Source organism: Balaenoptera musculus, chromosome 7 (genome assembly GCF_009873245.2).
Source record: "Balaenoptera musculus isolate JJ_BM4_2016_0621 chromosome 7, mBalMus1.pri.v3, whole genome shotgun sequence".
In the NCBI taxonomy this organism is placed as follows: Eukaryota; Metazoa; Chordata; class Mammalia; order Artiodactyla; family Balaenopteridae; genus Balaenoptera; species Balaenoptera musculus.
This window is the reverse complement of record NC_045791.1, coordinates 107,238,164-107,254,833: the sequence shown is the minus strand read 5'-3', so window position 1 is coordinate 107,254,833 and position 16,670 is coordinate 107,238,164. Positions and strand designations below refer to the sequence as shown.

Below are 16,670 nucleotides of genomic sequence, written 5' to 3'. Positions count from 1 at the left end.
CACACACACACACACAGAGCTTTTAAAAGTTAATAAGTAGTTCATTCTTGCTTTTCTTTCTTTTCCCTCCCTCCCTTCTCTATTTCCTTCCTTCCTTCATTCCTTCCTTCTTTCCTTTAGAACAGCACCTACAGGCTATTTCCTGGTTTTGCACACCTGGGACACCAGGAAATGATTATGATTGCAAGGAAGTAGGGTCCACCCAATCCAGCTATCTATAAATAACAACTCCTATGGACGTTTTTAAAACCTCTATATATCTTTATGAAGATGAGAAATGACCCTTTAAACGGAACCCATGCTGATAAGACAAGCTCCTAGAATTTTTTTTTTTAGATAGGTTTTTTTTCTCTTAAGTGAAGTATAGTTGATTTACATATCACCCATGTGCAGAGACAGGGATGCATCCATCAAGAATCTATGGCCTGGGCTTCCCTGGTAGCACAGTGGTTAAGAATCCGCCTGCCAATGCAGGGGACATGGGTTCGAGCCCTGGTCCAGGAAGCTCCCACATGCCGCAGAGCAACGAAGCCCGTGCGCCACTACTGCTGAGCCTGTGCTCTAGAACCCGTGCTCCACAACAAGAGAAGCCACTGCAATGAGAAGCTCGTGCACCACAACGAAGAGTAGCCCCCACTCGCCGCAACTAGAGGAAGCCCGCGCACAGCAACGAAGACCCAACGCAGCCAAAAATAAATAAATTTATAAAAAAATAAAAAAGAAGAAGAATCTATGGCCCAAGTGGTGTCCATCTGCAGCTCTGCCGTCCTGACGGGGAGGGAGTATTACTGAGCCAGGGTTAAAAGCACAGTTCAGCTGAGCTGCCTTCCTCTCCTGCAGGCTCTAGAACTCTCTCCTGCATGGTCCAGCGTGCTCTGGCCCACCCTGTCAGTGCACGGATGTCTGACTGCCTTCTGCCAAGCCTTGGCATCCTCTTCCCCGTCTGTCCAAACCTCAGGCTCTGAGTTCTGAGTCTTTATTAGCTGGTATATAAGAAAGACTCATGAATCCCAGGCAATCTCAGTGACCTTAACCACATGGTGCATCATCTTTCTGCGTCTAACTGGAGGCCCTATCTCTGCAACCTCTCACAGCTCTCGCCTCCCTATGGGGGATGAGGGTCCTTTCCTGGGAAGGGGTACTTCAGCTCCTGCCAGGCATTCACTGAAGATGACAACAGCCACGACACTCCCTGCTTAATACCACTAAATATCTGTTCAGCCAGCCTGGTCCTCCAAAGCCAATGGGCATTGTGGCTTAATTACGTCTTAATCAAGCCTGCACAGTTACCTCAGGAAACTCAAGTGTTTCTAGTGGGTGTGGCTTAAGGATGACAGGTAGCTTCATCTTTAGACAGTCTATGAATTATACGGATTTTACTCAACAGGTTTCCAAAGTCGGTTTTTATGTATTCCTCTTATACACCTTTGCTGCAGAATCTTTACTTCCTGCTTCTGCCTGCATCCATGGACCACCGCTAGCTGATTTCTTCCGCATGAAGCAGGTTCCGCGGGGCAGATCTGGACTCGGCTTTCACATGGGGGTGAGTGAGTTGCTACTCTTATAAGGATGGCGTTTCTTAGCAACAGTGAATTGTTTGCCCTGTTGCCTGTCAGTCGATTCTCTGCCTGCTGCTCTCAGCTCAGTTTTTTCAATCTAATCTTTGGCAAGAAGTATCGCTGATAACACTGAAGCTAACATGTTCTTCCCGTCCCTGCCTCCCCCCCCAAGAAAAACCAACTAACCAAAGTAACATGTTGTAAGACTATTCTAGTTGCAGTACTGATTCATAGAATTCATCAATATTATTTAATATTTTATACTGAACCCCAAATGTGCTTGTTGTTTAGTGTCTGGAACAATTATAGCCAAGAAAACTTAATATAATATAATATAATATAATGTAATGTAATGTAACATAATATAATATAATACATATACTTTACTTTTCACTTCTTTCTTTTACATTTTATTTTACTTCGCATTTCTACTGGTGCAAGTAGAAAATTATATTTTTCTTGTGCTCATTGGCTGTTCACATTTCTCATCCTATGATTTGTTCAGTTCAGGACATCTGCGACCTTTGTCAGTAGAGATAAATTATCTTCTGGACCACCGTTAACCAGACAGGTAAGAAATTGTAATGTTTTACAATAAAAATATCCTCATGCATTTCTTTAGGTAATTAAAAATTATATTTAAATGCCCAATGTCACTAAGAAAGCAAAAAATTCAAATTAAAAAGACAGCAGGATATTTTTTTTTGTCCATCAGGGTGGCAAAATTGTAGAGATTTGTAATCTCCAGGGCTGGTAAGCAGTTGAAAAATGAGCATTCAAGTAGGCTCTAAAGTGATATAACTAGTGCAACCTTTTAAGAGAAAATTTGGCACTATCTATCCAAATTCAAGTGTGCTTGCAATGCAACCCTGACGTTTCTATTCTAGAAATCTATTCCACACAAACCCTCCCCCATGTACACAAAAGATGGGTGTTCAAAGGTGTTCACTGCAGCATTTTTATTATAGTGAAAAGTGGGAAAGACCCTAAATGTTCTTCAACAGAGAGTGAATGTCTAAGTAAATGCTGGTGCATTTGTAGCATGGCGTAGTTCCACGCAATAGAGTTTTTAGCAATGATGGAAATGTTCTGTATTTGTTCTGTCCAGCACAGTATCCCTGTGGTTGCTAAGCACTTGAAATGTGGTAAGCACAACTGAGGAACTGAATTTTAAATTTTATTTAATTTCAATTATCTTAAATTTAAATAGATATAGATCCCAAGTGGCTAGTGGATACCATAGTGGACAGCATGGGTCTAGAAACAACCATTCAGCTACTAAAAAGGAAATAGATTTATAAGAACTGACATGGGAAAAGACAAAGCATATTGTTAAATTTTTTAAAAAACCAAGGGCTGAACGATTTTGTACATAGTATAGGTCAATGTTTTCCCAAATATTTGCATAAGCACAAATATATGTAAATAAACACATAGAAAATGTTCTGAATAATACACATTTGCAATATCTGGAGAAAGAAGTTGAAATGAGAGCCATAGTGAAGGAGACTTTCATACTCGACTCTGTGTTTGCATTTTATGGTAATGTAATTTGTGCCACTTGGTTAATTTTTTAAATAGTTTCAGAAAATCAAGAAAGATGTAAGCAAAATTGAATAAATAAACTATAAGGCATATGCAATATTTTGAATGTATTCACATGGTCCTGATTCAAGGTCTATTTTAAATGCCCCATCGCCCTGACATCTTCGTTAGCCCATTCAACCAAATCTATTCTCTCTCCTTCAGACCCCACAGCCCAGCACTTTCCCCAAGGCCCTTGGCATATTCTGTCTTAGTTGCCCTCAATGCTACTTCCCCGCAATTAGTCTGTCAGTTTCTTGAGGGTAAGACTGCGTCTTCCCCGACTTATTCACTGTACAATCTCCCTCATACCCAAGCACAGTGTCTTACATGTAAAATATATAACTTAATTATTCATTGAATTGGATTTTGAAACAGTCCTTTATGGAATCATTACTGATTCTCTCCTTTTAATAAATATTCTTTTATTTCTAGGATTATCATCAGTACCATTTTCCTGGGCAAATTTGTACATCTCTGGCTGATGAGCTCAGCTGGTTAGAGCTCTGTGCTAACGAGACCATGACCCTGGTTAGCACTGCCCTCTTAGTTCCATGGCCACAAACTGCATCCCTAATTCCAACCAGCTGTCACCAAATGGCAGTTGTGTATAATAATGAATATCAGATGGGAAGGCTGGAGAGATCAGTCTAAAACTGTCACTGTTATTATAGGTAAAGAGATGTATTTACATTTACATGCTCTATTAGGGTTGTTTCTGCTCTTGTCTGCCTCACTCATTTGACTGTAAACCTCATAAGGGAAGAAGGCGTAGCCCATACATCTCTGTATCTGCTTCAATGCCTATCATTCCTTAGTGCACGTGTTCAGTAAGTGATTACTGAATTAAATTTTACTAAGAATGAGTGTTTTGCTAGTGGTGTATTATTTTAGTACATGAGGTCAACTGGAAAAACAGCCAGGGAACTAATGCTTTCGTGTACTTTCTATGTTACAAGGACCGCAGTAGCCTTTTGAATCTTTACTATCTTTAATCTGACAACAGCCTGATAAATTATTCCATCACTATGTCATAAATAAGAAAAATGAGGCAAACAAAGTATAAATTCAAAGACACCTAGATAATGAAAGAATGAAGTAATATTTAAACTAATTAATAATCTAAGCCTGTGAAAGTTATCATCATGATATAAAAACACTCAGTTTTCCAAATCCAGCTAACCCTAACTTATAACCAATGTACCTCTATTGTCAATGACCCAAAGTACCATAGTGGAGTCAACACAGCACGTGCAAGTCTTAAAAACAATCAACTGCATATGAGGTCATCGGATTTGAATTTTGCTATAATTCACTTTGACTCTGTATAACCATTGCCTGAAATTATAAGACTGTAAAATTGAGAGGCTCTATATCCTTAAGATAGAAAAGGCAGACTCAAAGAGGAACGGGACCACCTTTAAGACCACCTTAATAAGTAGTGTTGGAATAGGATGGCTTCCTTTATAGGATTTAGCAAAACCAAATATGGGAAGACAGGTTTTGTCTTCCTTTTACATCGGTTTCAACATAGGAATGTGATATGATCCATGTACACAGAAGGTCTTGAAAACTAAATTGACCTCTAGATCCAGATATCCAACAGCCTACTCTACATTTTCTCCAATTTCCACAGGCCTCTTAAATCTAAAATCAAATTTAACATCTTTCCTGAAAAATCTGTCATGGTAGGCAGGATAATGGCCTCCCAAAGATATCTACATCTTAATCTTCTTGGAACCTATGAATTTTACCTTACATGGCAAAGAGAACTTTGCAGATGTGGTTAAGTTAAAGATCTTGAGATGGAGGGATGATTCTGGATTATTGAGGTGGGTGGAACATAATTACAAGGCTCCGTATAAGAGGAATGCAGGAGGGTCAGAGTCAGAGAAAGAGAAGTAATGATGGAAGGAAAGGGTAGAGTGATGTAGAGCCATGAGCCAAAGAATGTGGCAGCCTCCAGACGCTGGAAACACCTGGAAATGGATTCTCCCCTGACATCTCCATAAGGAATGCAGCCTTTTCATCCTATCTTAAACTTCTGACCTTCAGAACTACAAGAGGACAAATATGTGTTGCTTTAAGTCACTGAATTTGTGGTAGTTTGTTACAGCAGCCACAGGAAACTAGTTTGTCGTACTCCTTACACAAGTCAGAAAAGCTGCAGGAAACAGACAACTCATTCAAAAAGGGTAATTGAGGACAGCTTAATAAAGAAGCCATTTTCAAGAGACGGGCACAGTAATAGAAGATCAACAAGGAAAGATGATGTGCCCTTGCATGAGCAATGTCAGGGAGCCATAGCTCTGCCAGACTGAAGAAGCAAGAGGTAGTTCCAGGCACCCAGAGTGCAGCAGGAAAGGGCTTGCAGCTGGTGTCAGCTTGCGGTCTGAAATGGAGGGAGCCAAGGAATAAACACCCTCCGCGGCTTCCTCTTCCCACCCTCTGATCTCTGTTGGTGCTGCCCCAGGGCCAAACCCAACCAGATATCACAGGGTGATGGAGCCCAGTTGAAACGTCCACAGAAATCAACCCTACCAGGCACAGATTGGAAAGGGAAAGAATGGGAGAAGGTACCCAGCCTTCTACATTCTGGATCTTGGTGAATGGTTCCACCATCACCCAGACATTCCCTCTGGCATCCAGGAGTCACCTTGGACTCCCCCTTTCCTCTCCTTCACCAAGTGCAGATTCAGCTCTTTCAGGAGGAGTCAAGGTTCACAGGATTTCTAATATCTCCCATGTGGCCCTCCTCAATGAACCTCCCATCAGAGCTAACACTGACATGGATAGACAGTTATCATTTGCCTCATGTATTTCTTTATGTCATTCCTATATCATCCCTAAATAATATAGAGCTCTTTTTTTTGTATGCTTTACACTTTATAAATAAATGATAAAATAAAAAATAATATCTTACTGGATATAATATTCAGTAATTTGCTTATTTTTGTACACATTTTTGTTTTATATAATTGCATAAATCACATTTATGAAGTCCATCATAAATATATAAACATATATACACATATTCATATGAACATATTCCTAAGGGTCAGATCTAGCTATTTTCACTGCTGTACAGAATCTCTTTGTGAATTGTAAGGGGTGATATTTATCATGATGCCCTTAAAGGAAAGTGGCTTGACTTCTCAAAGCACTAAAAAAAAAAAAAAAGAAAAAAGAAAAGCTGAGGTATTTCCAAAATCTATTGTAACCAGAAGCAAAAGGAAGAAAAACAAACATTGAACAGCAGGAGGTGTGAGTTGAGTTTTATCACTAAAAATCACTTTATCTCCCTTTGAACAATCCAATTGCATTCCTAAGATTCTGCATTTTCACTAAAGACGCACTATAATTCTTCACTTGAGAAAACTCACATTTATCCCCACTGCTTGGAAAGTTTACAGGGTGATGAATTTGAGATATGGAAGCACTCTATAGCAGAAAATTAACTAGTAATGTTGCCAGAATTCAGAGAACTTTGAGCAATATAGCTAAGGCAAGGAAAATAATTTTATGAGGAAAATAAGCTGAATTTATAGGCCCCTTTCCTTACTTCGTTCAAGAACATAGTAATTTCAAACGATATATGTTTTTCATGATTATGAAACAAAATAATGCTTTGTGGGAATTTTAGAAAATATATTAAAATATTAAAGTAAAATACTCTCCCCAAAATAGCATTATATAATTCCTTCCAAAACTTTTCTATAAACACATTTGTTTGAGATAGGGGGCATTCTGTCAGTTACAACTTTGTTTCACTTGGATCTTTACACATGGCATTGTGATAAGCATGTTCCCGTGTCATCAAATACTCTGCATAATTTTAAGTCAAAGGGGATAACAGAGATGGCTTAATAAATGACATTGGGACAATATATTAACCAGTTGAAAAGAAAAGAAAACTCGATCACTAGAATTCTCTCCTTAATTCAAAGTAAATTCTAGATTATACAAAAGTTAAGTATTAAAAAATAAAAACATCAAAGCACTAGAATACAGCTTTAGGTGAATATTCATAATTTTGAAGTGGGGAAGCATTTTCTAAGAATGTCATAAAACCAAAACCTTTAAATAAAGAATACAGTTTGAATATATAAACATTAGCCGCTTTGTGAAGAAATCATGAGCAAAGTCGAAAGAAAAAATGACAGAAAGATAAAATGTTTGCAACCTGTCCGACAGCAAATGGGCCAAGATGCAAAGAACACTGACAATAAAAATTAGATGACTTGACGAGTCACCAAAGGATAACTACAAACTTTCAGCATGAAGTGGTTCAACTTCACTAATCAAAGAAAGGCAAGAAAAAAAGGGAAATACTTACCTGCTACCGGATCGGGGATGGTTGATAACACTGATTAAACGCAGCGTGACAAGGGTGCTGGGAAACGGGCGAGCTCATGGCTGCTCGCCTTTCATTGGCCAAAGTGAGTCACATGACCACATCTAATTTGAGGTGGGCAGGCAAGTTCAATCCTACTACCTCTAGAATAAGAGAAGTCAGCAAGTTTATCAATAGCCCTAACGACTGCTGTATTAAGTGTTGGAATAGTTAGAGAATTTTTATTTTCATGTTTGTACTTTTTGTACTGTTATTTTATTTTTACAATTAAACCTATCTTAAAACAAAAAAGCTAGTGAAATAGCTTCATAAGCATAATTTTAAATATTTTTATAAGACTCCATTGTGTGGCTATATCAGAGTTAGTAACTCATTACCTTAATCTCAGACATTTGTATTTTTCTAAAGGTTTTACTGTTATACATAACACTATGGTAAACATTTTATTGCAAAATAGCTTTACTTGCATTTCATTAGGATAAATTGCCATCAGCAGAACTAGTGGATCAAATAGCATGAACATTTTCTGACTTTCCTTGTTTTCTTATCTTTTGTACAACAGAATATTAACTTTGTGAAATAAAATGAAAAAGCAGTGTACTTTTATGAACTTTAAGGGTAATTTCATAAGAACTGGGGGAGGGGCAAATAAGACACAGTTAACAGACTTCCATCTTAACTAAGAAATCAGATCATTCACGTGGGAAGCAGGCCACCCTGAGGTCCTATCTCCAGTCTGCCACCTCTTAGGTACTTACATTACTTTGGGCCATTTATTAAATCTCCTGGAGCCTCAATTTATTGACTACAAAAGAGAGATTAAAATGCCCACCATTCGGTGTCCTTCAAAAGATGAATGGATAAAGAAGATGTGGCATATATATACAATGAAATACTACTCAGCCATAAAAAAGAATGAAATTTTGCCATTTGCAGCAACATGGATAGACCTGGAGGGCATTATGCTAAGTGAAATAATGGTTACCAGTTGGGGGGGGGGTGGCAATATAGGGGTGACGGAGTAGGAGGTACAAACTATTGGGTGTAAGACAGGTTCAAGGATGTATTTATTGCACAACACAAGGAATATAGCCAACATTTTGTAACAACTGTAAATGGAAAGTGACCTTTCAAAATTGTATAAAAAATAAATAATAAATTAAAAGAAAAGAAATATTCCATTAAAAAATTAATTTTAAAAGTGCCCACCATTCAGTGATGTAAAATAAATACTTTGGAGAACCTATTAATGTGCATTACGGACCTGCTGTGTAATTGCCTTATGGGAATTGTTCCAGCTACTTTTGTTGATATTTTAATAATATTGGCTTAAGCCTCTGTTGCCAAGGATGGAGAGAAAAAGGTGCTATGAGCTCTCCTAGACAGAAAAAGAATTAATAAATTGATTAAAGCACATTACTGTGTGCTTTTCAAAGCAACCTCCGTCTCCACTCCCCTCTAAAGCCCAGGGCAGTGAGCCTGTGCTGGAGAAAGGATTTTGAAAGGGAAAAGGGTGGTGGGTTTAAGACCTGCAAGTGTCCAAATTCATCCTCCAGCAAAGGTAGAAGTCATTTTCTCTAACTCAGTGGTTTTCACCTGGGGTATTTTTACCGCTGGAAGACACCTTTCGGGGTTGATATTAACACCGGCATCCGGTGGGCGGAGACCAGGGCTGCTGCGAAGCCTCCTACAAGCACAGGACAGCCTCACCACGGAGAATTATCCCGTCCAGATTGCCAGTAGTGTCAAGGTTAAGAAATCCTGCTCGAAATTGATGTATTCTAATATTTAATTCTATTTTTTCTATTCAGCAACGTCTCTTTTATCTACAAGTTTATACTCCCATCCTAATAACTTTATAATTTTGATTAGATGCCAGTTGACTATATTTCTTCTAATTGGTTATAGAACTGAAGGTCTTTACTGGCAACGAAATTTTAGAAAAACTTTAGAAGTTAAACAAAAACCAAGTGAAAAAAATGTAAATGAGGCTTTGTTTAATAAAAGGGATCAACTTGTAGTTGCAACCTATTTAGAAAATAATACCCATGCAAACACGGTTCATCAAAAAACATATAATTTGGACAAATCTATTCCCAGATGAAATGTCTATGTTTTAAAAGCTTTTATCACTTGAGAAAAAAAGAAAAATATCAATAAACTAAGGATTTATCTTAAAAATCTAGAAAAGGAGGGGGGAAAAAGCAAAACTCTGAGGGAAGAAATGATGAAGACAAAACCAGAAATATCTGAATTACAAAAACAGTAAAAGTGTTAAATATATCAAAAATTAGTTATTTGAAAAGGGCATGGCAATATACAAGTTACCCAAACTTAGATGATCTTAAGATAACGTCTTGTGCTGGATGAAATTAAATTTCCAGGTCCCCCTACCTCCTCAAATTCAAATCCTGAACATTTGAGGAAAGACCCTGAAATCCGTTATTTTATCAAGTACTCCAGCTGATTCTTATAAATGGGCAACTTCAGGAAATCCTGAAAGTAGCCACTCTTTAAAAAGGCTAATCAGGAAAAAAAGGAGAGGAAGCCCAAATAGAGAAGGTTACGAATGTAAGAGAAGTCAGAACCATATTTATGGAAAAGACTTTTTAAAAGTATGAGTGAAATGTCATCTATTACAGGAAAATCTTTTTATTATGTCTCTGACCTTTGTTGCTATTTCCATTCTGATGATAGATATTTTGAATCTCCTGAATTTGTCCTCCATGACCTCTATTTATCTCTATATATTGTTCACTTATTTATTTATCTAGTTAATTTTGCTTTTCTTATTAATCTCTGCAGACTTTTCCTCTGAGAATTTTGGAGGCTCTGATCTAAACTTCCCCACTTCCAGTGATTTTTTTCTTTGAATTCAGTGGTTGTACTTTTCATCAGAAAACCTTCTTTCCTGTTCTCATACCATTCTATTCACAGACACACTACCCACTGAGAACGCAAATTAGGTAATCTCCAAAGCTTTCTTTCTGGTTCAAGAAGCCTATTTCACACCCAAGAATTAGGGATCATGATGAAGAGGGTGTTTGCTCTGAGTCCCTAGATTGATCCCTTTTGGAACCAGCAACTCCTTGCAAATGTCCAGTTGTATTTCTCAGCTTGCTTATCATGCAGGGAGTTCTGTCTATATTTGGGAGCACTGGTAGTGGAGTGGCTTCTGGAAGAGATGAGGACACACTGTGCAGGACACTGCTGGAAGTGTCTAAGCCCAGATAAGGGAGAAAGGAAAGCCATGACTTAACCAGGCTTTTTCTATAGGTCAGAGGTTGCATTACCTATGGAGGCTTCATGGCTGCACCAAAGACTTTCTTTGCTGAGGAAGGCAGGTCACTGCTCACTTCTGCAGCTGCCATGAAGCCTCTTGATAGCAGCTGGGGGTGACAGCACCCGTGGTGTCAGGGTGTCCCTGCCTGCACCTGGAGACACTGTTGTGACGAGAGCCTCCAGTAGCCGTCTGCTCTGGAGCTGGACTGCCTGTTCCAGGACACTCGCCAGGAGGGAGGCTGGCTCCCCATCACTGCGCATGCCCCCGCCCTCGCCTCTCTTCTCTGCAGCACGAGCCATAGGGTTAAATGGAGCCCTGCCATTGCCTTCCCAACAACGGTGGGGCCCACAAGTCCAGCAACCTGCCCCATGCCCTCCATCTGGTTTCCATCGCGTGACATTTTGCAGAGATTCCATGAAGTTTCTGGCATAGTTTTGAAATGCACAATTCCTGGTTTCTGGTGCTAATGCATTTTCTTCTCTTTTGGATTATTTTCTTTTTAAAAACAAAAATTATTTATTTATTTGTTTGTTTTTATTTTTGGCTGTGTTGTGTCGTCGTTGCTGTGCGCCAGCTTTCTCTAGTTGCAGCAAGCAGGGGCTGCTCTTCGTTGCGGTGCGCGGGCTTCTTGCTGTCCTGGCTTCTCTTGTTGTGGAGCACAGGCTCTAGGCACGCGGGCTTCAGTAGTTGTGGCACGTGGGCTCAGTAGTTGTGGCGCACGGGTTTAGTTGCTCTGTGGCATGTGGGATCCTCCTTGGCCAGAGCTCCAACCAGTGTCCCTTGCATTGGCAGGTGGATTCTTAACCACTGAGCCACCAGGGAAGCCCTGGATTATTCTCTTGATTTAAAATTGGGGATGGAGGAAGGAGGAGGAGACATGTTAAATGCATATGCTTCGTTCAGTGTTTTAACTGAAAAGTCCACCGCACTCTACTCACAGGGAGTTTTCTTCTTTCTTGCTAAAAATTGAACAGAACAAGATAGAAATGGCACAAACATGTTTCTAAGGAAGCAAGATCTGAAATGTCCTGTGCCTCAGTCCCAGAGAAGCAGCATCCGGAGCTGTTGGAAGAAGCCAAGGACCAACGAGCCCGCCCCTCTGAGATGTGGAGCTCACTCTTCATGCTCCCATGAGCCTTCTTCCTACCTTTTTGAGGACAGTCAGTGGGAAGACTGTCTTCTCACAGTTAGACTCTTTAAACCAGACAGCTTTCCACTAATATTTCATTTTAGAAGGTTGAAATCTGGTTTCACAGGAAACTCATTTCACAGAGACTTTTCCCTTCCACTCAGATCCAATTATTGGAAACAAAGATGTACACAGCACTTCCTTTAAAAAAAAGAAAAACAGTTCAAACTCGGGGGCAGCAGAAAATGAAACCTCAGCCATTTGTCAAAAGGCCCATTAAGCCCATTATTTTCTGAAAGGACATCTTTTGGCAGCCTTTTGTCAGTTCCAAATTTAGAGGTGCTCATTCAGGATGTGAGAGTGGAAATGATGAAGTTAAGAGAGGCTCCACTGATGCTCTTTTTAAGCCAACCCATGTGTCCTCATCAGGGGGATGCAAAATTCATTAGGAAAATGAGGTCTCCTTGGCTGAAAGCTGCTCCCTCTGTTCCCATTAGCATCCGCACCTCTCAGAACCACTCGATGACCTGCCTGCCCCAGAACACCTTGTAGCCCCACAGCTGGATTCTGACTGTAGTAGCAGTAGTGACTCCTGAAGCACTGCCGGGGCCACTCCTGGCTTTTCCTCCTGGAGCTCCAAGGGATCCCTGTTCAGTGCCCTTCTCTTCTGTCCTCAGTCCCTGGCTCCTCCACCTTTCCTGAAGGAGAAAAATAAGGAGTGAGGTCATTGTAACTCACAGGGCTGGAGAATCTCTATCCTCTTGATGGGAAAGCCCTTCGCTTTTGCTCCTTCTCCCAGACTGTTGGTCTCTGATACAAATAGCCCCTCCAGCAGCATCGCTGGCGTTTGCAGGTGGGAGCCTTGGAGTTGGAGCCCACAGTTTTGAACACCTAATCCCCAGCTTCCTCTCTGAAAGACCCTTGAAAAGATAACTGACTTCAGAATGTCTGACTTACTTATCCAAAGGGGCAATTGTGAGAATCAGAAAACATTATTCACGGAACACTGTACTGCGTTGAATAATATCCTCCAAAAATCCATGTCTAACCTGGAATCTGTGAATGTGACCTTATTTTGGAAACAAAGTCTTCGCAGGTGCAGTCAAGTTCAGATGAGGTCACACTGGATTAGGGTGAGTCCTAACGCACTGACGGGTGCCCTTATAAGAAGAGGGAAATTTGGACACACACAGGGAGAAGAAGGTCACATGACCATGGAGACAGAGATTGGAGTGATGAGAGTCACTATTCCATAGGTTCAAGGCCAGGGAATGCCAAGGATTGCTGACAACCATCAGAAGCTAGGAAGAGACAAGGAAGATTCTTCCCTAGATCTTTTGGAATGAGAACAGTCCTGCTGACACATTGATCTCAGACTTCTAGCCTTCAGAACCGTGAGAGACTAATTTCTGTTGTTTAAGCCACCCGGTTTGTAGTAATTTGTCATGGCAGCCTTAGCAAACTAATATAGACACCATTAGCATTGTACCTGGCAAATATTCCACACACGATAAACACACAAGTTTTTTCAGTAGCTAACAATGTGTCTGAAACATAATAGGTGCTCAATAAATACTTGTGGAATGAAATGAGTAAATGTTAAAGCATCTCTTTGAAGTATATTTTAAGAACATATATAAGAATCTATTTCTAAATTTAAAGAGACTTTATGCAGAAAAAATATTTATACTAATATGGTATTTAATGTTAGAAAAATTTTAAATAAAGTCCAAGATTAGCATAATAATTAAGCAAATTATGGTACACCCATATGGCAGAATTACATATAGAAATTTAAAACATTAATAAAGATTGTAATAATATTATTGAATATTATTGTAACATAAAATGTATTATTTTGATCTCATAAAAATTTTTAGCATCATAGAAAATAAGTTATGGTGAAATAAAATGAATAATATAACTATGTTAATTTATATTAAAATATATATTAAAAGGCTGGAGTAGTTAGTTATCTATAGGTCATTGTAAGTGATTGTTTTTCTGTTTTGTATGTTTCTTTCCTATACACATTTGCTACGGTGAGTGTGTATTACATTTATGATAAAGAGAAACTTTACCTTTAAAAAAACAACTCAGGTAGCAAAATAAATACATAGATAAGTTACAGCATATAACCCCCTACTATTCCTTTTGTTGCAGCACAGATTTTGCAAACGACAATAACATGTGCTTCTGTCTGGTAACAGCATTTATAAAATGAATTACTTGGGACCAAGCTGGTATCTGCAGAGTGAAGAGTAATCATCGATTGGTTTGAGAAGGCATGAGTCTTACAGAGAGCTGTGTTCCCGTGAAATGATGACCAAGGCTCTGCCTCAGCTGGAAAATATATTGATAAGTTGTGTGGAATCAATCAATCAGTAAGTCCCACGTTAATGGTCATCGTGTGCCCGTTATTGTACTAGGAAACCGTAAGTTGAAAATAAACTGAACCAGAGAATTCTAGAATTTAAAGAAGAATCAGTGGTCAGCCAATTCAACATCCTACCCAGAAAATGAATCTTCTCTACAATGAAGCTAGTGGGGCGTTGTGATAGAACATAAATTTGGTGCCTCCAATAAAGTTAGTGTGTGCACATCCTTATGGGTTTCCTCCCCTTGAACTTGCTCTGGCCCAGTGACCTGTTTCAACCAGTAGAAGGTGGAGGAAGTGACACTATGCCAGTTCTAGACTTAAACCTTAACTTCTCTTTCGTCTAGGGGAAGGCAGCCACGATGTAAGAAGTCTGACTACCCTGTGACCACCAATTTGGGAGAAGCCAGCCTAGCCATGTGTAGCAGCCACGTGGAGGAGAACCGAGGCCTCCAGCCAACAGCCCCAGCTGTGCTTCTAGCTGACGACCAGGACCAACCTGCCAGCCCTCAGTGAGGCCACCTTCAAAGTGGATCCTTTGAGCCACCCAAATGATGCCCCATGAACTGTCCATACCTAGCCCTGCTCAGATTACAGAATCCTGAGCAAATCAATAAAATGGTGGTTGTTTAAGCCACTAAGTTTGGGGATAATTTGTTACACTGCAGTAGATAACCAAACAGACATCTAGTCTCAGCTCAAACTCTTCTAGGAACAGGAGACTCTGTGCTTTATAAAGTTATTCATTCCATTTTTTAAAATAGCAATAATTGCTAGAACGTTCTTTTCTACATTTAACCCAAATCTGCCTTCCTATCATTCACAACCTGTCTCTATGGAGAGTAAGTCTACGTCCTCCTGCATGGCAGCTCTTCCAGTGTCTACAGGTAATCATGACCATCACTCCCTACACCTCCCACCCTCATTTTACCCCCATGCCTGAGGCATGCATACAAGCCTTCTCTTTTTAGAGATAAACATCACCAGCTCCTTCAAGTCCCATTCTTTCCTTGAAAGCTCAAACTCTTACAGGTATATCAAATGCCATCTAGAAGCGCACAAGGGAGTTTTCTTCACTTTTAAGAGAACACCAGTATTTCAGGCCATGGTTTGCTCAGAAACATTTTGTCAGAAAATTACTGGTTAGAAAAAATATATATGAATTATTATTTATGTTTGCTGCAAATGCAACCAGTAAAGAAGATGAGTGAGGTTGTTATCTATTTAAGGCAGAGAACTCTCTTTGAGTCGTTTGGGTTGCTCTCAAAAGGCTTCAAAACCCGACTGTCCTTATGCAGACAAAGATTTTCTTTGATGTGGCAAGTCCGTTTCTAAGTTACTGCTGGAAACAGGCTGTGACGCTGGGAATTCAATTATTGACCCAACTTCATGGTCAGTCAGTGCTGATGCCTGTACCACAGCAGACATACGGAGCTCTACATTTGCCATGAGATGGCCAAGTGATGGATGGATGCAGTCAGTGTTTCTCTGGTCCTTGTTCAAGTAAGACTGTGTGTATTATAAGAAGATGACACCTTAGCCGTTTTAAAGAGTCAATATAAGATGGAATGGCATCTGGGGGCAAAGTGAGTGCATATTATTGCTCCAGATATTTTTTCCCTAAAACATCACAGAATTTCTGTATTGTACAGAAGGGTCTATATGGGGAGGATTGCCTGGAGTCATACAGCTGGGTTTGTCCCTCCAACTCTGTCACTCCTTGGCTTTCTTACAATGGACTAAATTATAATACAAAATCTCTCTGTGAATTAATTTCATCCTTTATGAAATTGAAATAAATACTTTACAGCATTGGTGGAAACACTGACAAACTCTCTGTTAAACATGTTATAAATAATAAAGTGGCAAATAAGTATAAAGGTCACTGTGTGTCCATGTAGACACCCTTTAACACACTAGACCTCTTCAAATTCCAACGACCTCACCTTTACTCCACTTTCTCACTATTAAGAATAACCCTAACCGTAAATTTGTTTTCTACATCTGTGACTCTATTTCTGTTTTGTAAATAAGTTCATTTGTACCACTTTACATAGGGAACTCTACTCAATACTCTGTAATGATCTATATGGGAAAAGATTCTATATAAGAATGGTTAACTGATTCACTTTGCTGTACATCTGAAACTAACACAACATTGTAAATCAACTATACTCCAATAAAATTTTTTTTAGAAAAAAGAATAACCCTAACAAAGTTGTAATCCTCGCAGCGTCAGTATTTTCTGGAGTGGCTCGTGGGGTAGTGAGTGTTCATGCGTTGCCTCTAGGTTTTGGCTTTTCCATCAGGCAGCATATGCATCTATAGCAGGCTTCTTCCACTCTTTATACTCTGATGAATCCCACAGTTTTACCTCTGTCCCA

The 16,670-nt window shown here is 39.6% G+C and overlaps 1 long non-coding RNA gene across 1 annotated transcript; it reads left to right on the top strand.

Annotated features, from left to right (window-relative positions):
• Window positions 1-708: 708 nt before the first annotated feature.
• Window positions 709-16,227, top strand: LOC118897731. Its single transcript, XR_005020541.1, has 5 exons — window positions 709-1,543; window positions 2,065-2,130; window positions 11,755-13,042; window positions 14,120-14,293; window positions 14,634-16,227. It is a non-coding gene; the product is annotated as an uncharacterized LOC118897731 (long non-coding RNA).
• The last annotated feature ends 443 nt before the right edge of the window (window positions 16,228-16,670 follow it).